Source organism: Delphinus delphis, chromosome X (genome assembly GCF_949987515.2).
Source record: "Delphinus delphis chromosome X, mDelDel1.2, whole genome shotgun sequence".
Taxonomy (NCBI): Eukaryota; Metazoa; Chordata; class Mammalia; order Artiodactyla; family Delphinidae; genus Delphinus; species Delphinus delphis.
Window position 1 is genome coordinate 71,450,642 of NC_082704.1, and position 7,174 is coordinate 71,457,815.

The 7,174-nt window shown below is 41.4% G+C and overlaps 1 protein-coding gene across 1 annotated transcript in view; it reads left to right on the forward strand.

The window, feature by feature from the left end:
• OPHN1 (oligophrenin 1) overlaps positions 1–4,524 on the forward strand; it is a 599,190-nt gene extending 594,666 nt beyond the window's left edge. The window contains exon 25 of the mRNA XM_060002992.1: positions 642–4,524. The gene's annotated coding sequence lies outside the window, so the exon portion shown is untranslated. The remainder of the gene's footprint in view (positions 1–641) is intronic.
• Positions 4,525–7,174: the final 2,650 nt, after the last annotated feature.

Here is a 7,174-nt window from a genome sequence, read left to right on the forward strand (position 1 = left end):
CAAATGCCAGAAATAGGGAAGTTAATATGTATTTTCACTCAACAAATAAAGGAACTGAGGTTCAAAGGGGATAAGTAACTTACTAAGATCACCAGAACCATGGAGATCATGGAAATTTCTTTCTCTACTAGGAGTTCTGATTGACAATCAGATTGCTGGCATGACATGAACCAATACACACATAAATCAGATCCAGGTATCTGGAGCAGAGCTTTCCATGTACTCCTCAGCCTTCCTTTTCTTCATATCACTGCCAGTCCTCAGAGGTCTATGGGTAGATAAGAGTTTTCTTATCAGCTCTCATGAAGGTGAAGTCTCAGTAAAAGGAAGTTTGGAGTTATTGTAGGGCCATAAAGGCAGTGGCCATTCAGCAAGGTGAGTAATCTCAGAGGTATCAGGCATCTGTATCTCCTGTGGACTTTTTGGGGATTAGAGTTCAGGCTTAAGGCACACAGTTTCCAGCCCTGATTTTAGCACCGTATTAGGACAGTTTCATGGGATCTGAGTTATAAGGGCCTTTTTCTACCCAGCCGCTATTGCTCAGAAGATTAGCTACCTACCAAGAGAGGGCCTACTGCTCAGTGGCTGTTAAGTGTTTAACCAGTCCTAGCTAATTCCTTACTCTCTTCTTTCCCTTTCAGGTTTCAAAAACCTTGGCCTCAGGGGACACTTTCCAGGTTCTAGAAGAGTCTTCTTCAAACCCTTGTGTGCTGAAGAGCAGATCTTTCCTGGCCCTGCACCTTCAGGCTCTGGGATGCTATAAAATAAGGGACACACATCCTAGATACAAGTTTATTTCTCCTTTGTATTCTGTCTTCATTCCCTCAGAAGGTCTATCTTGAGCTCCTATAAGACTGTGAATGGCTGAACTCCCTCAAGGCAGACTGCAGAAACCAAGCTATCCACCATCCCAAGTCGAAGAGAGGAGCTCAGTTTTCAACTCCTCTCTGAACTTCCTGCCTCCTCAAAAGGCCATCTAGCTCTGAAAGATTTGGGGCTAAAGATTGATCTCAGAAGTCTTACCCTGAACTAGAAGTTACTTGAGTTGGGGCCATTGCTTACCTTGGAAGTAGGGGAGTAGGAATGTTTGCTGAACTTTAGAGAATCTTAATATCTCTTACTGAGGATATGGACCCTGGTGCCAGTTTGGAGCTTTGGCGCTGTAATATATTGCCAAGAATGTGTCTGCTCTTATGGGACCAGACAGAATGAGTGATGCCCCCACAATCCCTCCAAGTGGACTCAGGAAGGTGGCCTTCCTGCTTTTGCATACAGCTGCTTAAGACAAATCTGCAAAGCATGTTTTACATGTCAAAGCCTAGGTCTGTTTGAATTATTCTTCCTCCTGTTTTCTCCTGACAGCTTCCTTTCCAAGCAATCAAGAAAGAAACAAAAGCTGAAGACAGTTCTTTTAAAAAAGGCAGACTGTGTTTGTTCTGCAGGAGTTCCATTTTTGGGTCAAATGCTGGGGAGAATTGTTAAGATGATTGAGGCCAGGCAGTTGTCACTGTTGCTTCATGTCTGCCTTCTGCAGATAAGCTGTTTTATCACCTGAAAGAAACAGTTCTTAACCCATTATCTATGGATTCAGGAACTTCATAAAGCCTCTGAAATGGTATGCCTTTTCAATATGCCTTTTCTGAGGAAATGGTCCATAACATTCTAGTGAATTTCAGATTGGGCCTGTGACACAATAAAGGTTAACAACCACAGCCTTTGAGATAAAAGACTCTTTTTATGACCTATAAAATATTTGATTAGAAAGGCCTTTCAGAATTATTTAGTCTAACTCCTTAGTTTACCATTGGGGAAACTGAGGCAGAGCAAGTTAGCAGCCATGTGTAAACAAGATACCACATCCCTGGGCACCTACACAAGGTTCTTTCCATTACACCATGCTTATCTAGCAAGGGGGCTTATGATTGGTCGCTTTAATGGCCATCATTTTGAGGATCTGGCTTTTACCCTCTTTCTTGAGCCACACATATTTGCCACCATATGGAACTTCCAGACATGAGCTCCTGGTCTTCCTCATTTGCTATTTCAATCATTGGAAAGGAATTAAAACACAGTGTAGTGAGTCAGAAATCTGACGAGTAGACATTTCTGATTCCTGTTTGTTGAAAAGAAGCTGCTGGAGAAAGTGTCATCGCTTGTTTCCACACAGGTGCCTTGGCTTTAGGGTGGGCTTTAAGATAGCCTGCCTTTAGTGTCTGTGTAATTATAATGTGGTCCAGTGTGAGAGAAAGGACTTTCCTATTGGACTCTTCTAGCCAGGCCCCACTAGTGCACTGACTATAGTACTGAGAAAGAAGCATAGACATGGGGAGAGGGGAGGCGAGAGAGAGGGTAAGAGAGAGGGAGATGAGAAAGAGAATGCACCCATGCCCAAACCAACTCTGAGATGCCTTGGGAACAGTGTTACTGAAAGGCAATAGCTACTTTCAAGATTGAATTCTAAATATGGCTTATTGATGAGTTAGTAACATGTAAGCTAAACACACTGAGAGCCTTTGTGGAAGTAATTGAATAGCAATTTGATGACATTCTTAATGACGATGTACCCAGGTGGCCATATTGAACTCTCAGCTCTACCCAGTCTCAAAGGCCAAGTTGCTAAGAAACCAGGATAAAGTAAGCCAAGTGGGCACCATTCTACCTGCTGCTCTCCCTAAAAGGGAATCTCTGTGAGGCCTAATGGCCTCACTCAGGAAGTACTCATTGAGCCCCAGTCTGAGCTGTGGCCTCTCTGCTCTGTCCCATTAGATGACTAACTAAACAAAGCAGGTGTGCAGATTTTAGCCACAGAAGCAGTGGCCAATGGGGCCTCAGTACCTTTGAAGATATTAGAGACATGATTTCACTCTGGTTTCCTTGGGGGGAAATTCCACAGTCACCACTACAAATATTGAGAGATTATTGAGAACCAGAGAAAGCCACCACAATTCCAGTAGAATATGTGTCCCAGAAATGTGGCTGTGAGATTGCTATGTGCTTCCTGGGACACAGATCAAGAGCCTGGCCTAAAGAGTTGGGATCACCAGTCCGACTGGAAGCCAAGGAGCAGTGCCTGGCTGGCTCTACCCCTGCCCTGGGCTATACCCAAAGAATGAACCTCAGCACCTACCCTTTTGTTCTCTGATTTAAAGAGCAAAAGCTTCTGTGGAATGAGAATGGCTTGGCTTAGGCTTGATGGATGGATAGGCATTCAGAAGAGGCTATGGGAAGGGGGTGATAATTGAAGCGTGTCAATTGTAGGAAACTATCTGCATACCTCGGCCAACAGGTAGGAGAAACTGTCAATGGATGAACTGTAAATGTTGAGCTGACAGTGTTAACATTTATTAAGCACCTACTAAGTGCTAGATGCTTCATATACATTATATAATTTAGTCCCTACAATAATCATGCAAGTGGATGCTATCCTCCTCATTCTACAGATAAAGGATTTATGACCCAGCAGGCTAAAATTAACTGGCTCAAGTTCACACAGAAAGTAAATAACAGAATTGTTATTCTAATCCAGCTCTCTATGACTCTGCACCCCATGTTGTTTTCCCTTTGCCATATAAAAGCCATATTACTGGAGCTGGCATACTTAACAAAATGTTAAAAGGCAAGTATTTGAGGGTAAGGAGGGGATGAAGGTCCAGTTTACAGGGGAATAAAAACTGGGCTGAAAGAGATTTCTGAGTTATGTTTTCTCCTCACCTTCAGAATGCCCATTTGATAATCCGTCTTAAAACGGATCATTTACTTTTACCTTGTGACATGAAGGATTTATTTTTTAGTTGGTAGTTTTCAAGTCCTTGGCTTAGCTGTTTTTCAAAGAAAAAAAGGTCCTTGTATATGTCTGTTAATTCACCAAGGTTCTAGCACATGCAGTTTCACCCCAAGAGACTGGTGACATCCATACATGGTTTGAGGAATAGAATTGGTCTTGGTGCTTCTGCAGGACTTGATGCCTTGGGATCAAACCCCTATTAAGGGTTTTTTGTGGGGATAGCAAAAGTTAAGAGATGATTTAGAATAATAAATATTATTGAAGTTTTTGTTTAAAAAAAGATGGAGTGTGTTGCCCAGCCACTGAGGGGCAAAACTCAGCGTCCAAATTGAATAATAAAGTGGTGTCATGTAGAGTATTTCTAAAATAAGTTGCAATTGTGGGAAAGAATCCTTCCCTTTTCAAGAAGTTCCTTAATTCTGTAATAGCTAGAACAAATAAAGTAATAGAAGTATTTCTGTGACTAGAAAAAATTGCTTTTGAGAGAATGTAGATCAATTATACTATTTTTAATGTGGCTACAGACAAATGGCCTTGACACATTACAAGCCCAGAGAAAGCTTCAGAAGCATTGAAAAATTTCAGAGAAAAGCAAGATACCTTGAAGAGATGTTTTTGATGAAGAAAAACCTTCATTTTCATAGGGAAAACAATCACTTGATACCAAGGACATTAATAGATACTAGAAAGACACATTTGTGAAATACATATGTAACATCAGAAGAAAAAAGAATTAGATCCTGGGGTCCATTCATGTGACTTTTAATAAAGTATGCAGACTGTCTAGTATTAATGGCCTCCATCTACAGTTTTGTCATGGAAACAATCTTTGAGCATATTTTGCATGATCCACTGCTCATGTTGTCTTTTGCAATTCTAAGGAAATGTAGGCCCAGAATCTTTTTGTACCTAGGCATCTCCATCTACAGTCTATTTTGTACCAAGCCCAGTTATTCCTTCAGGCCTCACAACATCATTGTGTGACAGGTGAGAGCCCCATTCTACAGATAAGGAAACTTGAGGCTCAGGAAGATGAGAAATGATTTGCCCAATGTCACACAGTTAGGGATTGATAGAAACCCAGGACTAGAAGCTACAGGGCCGTTCCTGTTTCTAATACACCACACTACCTCCAGTGGTAAAGGAATGTTGACAATAAATGGAGAAGATGTTTAGAAATGAGATTAACAACATCTGCAAGTCTTGCTACTCCAAATATGGTCTATAAACAGCCTCAGCATCAGCATTACCTGGGAGCTTATGAGAAATGCAGATTCCTGGGCCCCATCCCAGACATCTGGAATCAGAATTTGTATTTTAATAAGGTCTCCAGGGGATAGATATGCACATTAAAGTCTGAGAAGCACTGATTGTAAGGCATTTAAGACAACAAAGCAGGTTGAGGAAGGAGACCTCTTTGTGAGGCAAAGACCAAAAATGGCAGATAAGGCCAATCTGGTATGTTGGAAGTGTTTACAAAGATTGTGTCCATAGCTGCCTGCTTCTTACATTGCTTTGTACATGGCATTATACTTTGATGACATATAAATTAAGTTTTTCTACTTCAAAGAATAGTGAAACCAGCCTAGGAAATAAGACTGAAAGTTACTTGACTTTCAAACCTCTGAGCATCAAAGGCAATAGAAAGGCAACATGGAGCATTGGAAAGAGCTCCCTTCAGGAGCATTTGGAGTCCACACTCACCTCTGTCACTGCTTCTCTGTAATGCTGATCAAGTCCCTCCCAAATTGTCTGTCTTTAAACCAAAGGGCCTTTTCAGCTTTGACATTCAGTTATTCTCAGCTATGGCTTTTACTACAGTCAACATTGTAATGAAAACATGGACAATTCTACCGGGTTTTGTCTGGCCAGAGATTAGTATCTTTAGTTCACACGAGAAGGAGTATTCTGGGAGGAAATATCAGTCATAACAAAGCAACATTAATGGGAATTGCAAGGAACTGGGAGGAGCATGACTAGTTAACAGGTTTGAAATTGGCCGGTATTTTAATTAAAGTATAACAAGGCATCCAGACTCCTTTGAGAGCCAGCTGCTTCAAACCACATACTTGGAAATCAACTCCTATATCCTGAATAAGGCATACTTTACGTGAAACTCCTACATACTTTAATAAAACTCCTCTGATTTGGGCTTTGTGGGAGATAGTTTATTGGGGGTAGGAGAGACTTGTAAAAAAGAGAAAATTTTGCTCATCCTCCATCTGCCATCTCTCCAGGTGATTCTGATGCCCATTAGCTGAAGACAACTGGCTATAATCTAAACTTTTAAAATGAAGAAACAGACTCAGAGAGGAGAAGGGACTTGGCCTAAAGTCACACACGAAAGCCAATGGCAGAAAACAGGTGCTCAGAGTACCACCCCAAGGGTCTTTCAACTCTACTTTCTTTGGGTGACTAGTTTACCAGAATCAAGATATCTGCTTCCAGCAGTAAGGCACACACTAGGGAGGATGAATAGGCCTTCCATCTGAGTACTTTGTTTCCATCACATGTTCACACTCATTTCTTCAGTTGAGCATCATACAGCCATATCACCTAGGCAGAGCAGGGATGATTACCCACATTTTATTGAAGCTCAGAGAGATGGCCTAACTTGCCCAAGGTCACACAGAAAAGAAATAGACTTGTACCTAGGTTTTCTGATTTCAACTATGCTGCACTACTTCTCCAGGAGAGAAGAATCAGCCCTCCAACCCTCAGCATTTCTCCTGGGAAATGTCAGGAGCTCTAAGCTCTTAATTGCTTCAATCCAATAGTTTCAAAACAGATCGATTTTTTTTCCCTGTTGGAGAATATCCTAACAGTTTTATAACTTGAAACTCTGCAGAGCACGCTTACGTCCATCATTTTGTTCTCATAACAGACCCATAAGGTAGGTAAGACAAGGTATTTTGCCCTCATTTGACATGTACAAAGTGAGGCCCACAAACACTGTATTAGTTTTATATTGCTGCTGTAACAAATGACTACAAATTGAGTGGCTTAAAACAACCTCCATTTATTCTCTTACAGTTTCTATAGGTCAGAAGTTTGGCATAGTGTGGCTGGATTCTCAGGGTCTCACTTAACTAAAATCAAGATATCAGTCAGGGACGTAGTTGTTATCTGGGGCTCAGGATCATCTTCCAAGCTCACTGGTTGTTGGCAGAAATCAGTTCCTTGTTGTAGGACTGAGGTCCCCATTTTTTCAACATATGGCCCCCTCTGTCTTCAGGCTAAATACTTCTGCTTCCTTTTCTGTATCTAACTTTCTCTTCTGCCTCTGTTCTTCAAGTCTCGACCTTTCATTGGGGTGATTTCATTGGGCCTGCACAGATAATCCAGGATAGTCTCCCTATTTTAAAGTCAGTAGTAACCTTAATCACATCT